This window comes from Octopus bimaculoides, chromosome 5 (assembly GCF_001194135.2).
Source record: "Octopus bimaculoides isolate UCB-OBI-ISO-001 chromosome 5, ASM119413v2, whole genome shotgun sequence".
NCBI lineage: Eukaryota > Metazoa > Mollusca > Cephalopoda > Octopoda > Octopodidae > Octopus > Octopus bimaculoides.
Window position 1 is genome coordinate 110,694,081 of NC_068985.1, and position 694 is coordinate 110,694,774.

Sequence of the window (694 nt, forward strand, 5' to 3'; positions counted from 1 at the left end):
ATATATATATATATATATATATATATATATATATATATATAAATTAAATAGAGCGGTAATATTGACAATCCAATAAGTTATTTATATTGTAATTATACATGATATCATATGAATATAATATAACATAATTTTATGTAATATAAACAGTGATTTTAAAAAAACCCATAAAATTCCAACAAATTGTTTCGACTTATATATATTTTCTGATATACATAAATAATAACAGTTCCCTTATATATAAAGTCACTTCAGGGTCATAGTTTAAAGACAGACGAAATTCCGTGTGAAAGGACGGCTGGATTGTAAAAATTGATTCAAACGTCTATACATTATGAGCGTGAGCGTTAGCTATTCAACCATACGTCAATTACAATTAAAAAACAACAAAAACACTAACGGGCGATACAACCAAGTAACTGCAATCTACAACTTCATTACATCTCAAATATATACCAATCGAAACCCTTTCACGTCCAAGAGAGTCCCTTGTCACCACAACAAACAATAATACGATATATATATATATATATCTCCGTGTTTTTCTCCTTGTCTCCGTATTCTTTCTGTTGAAGAGCGTAGCTCGAAACGTCAAAGACTTTCCGTATTCCCGAGCGTCATACTAATATATACTTTTGTTATTTACACCACCTGTCCTCGTCTGTTGTTATTATTTGTATATTCTCCCTCCTATATA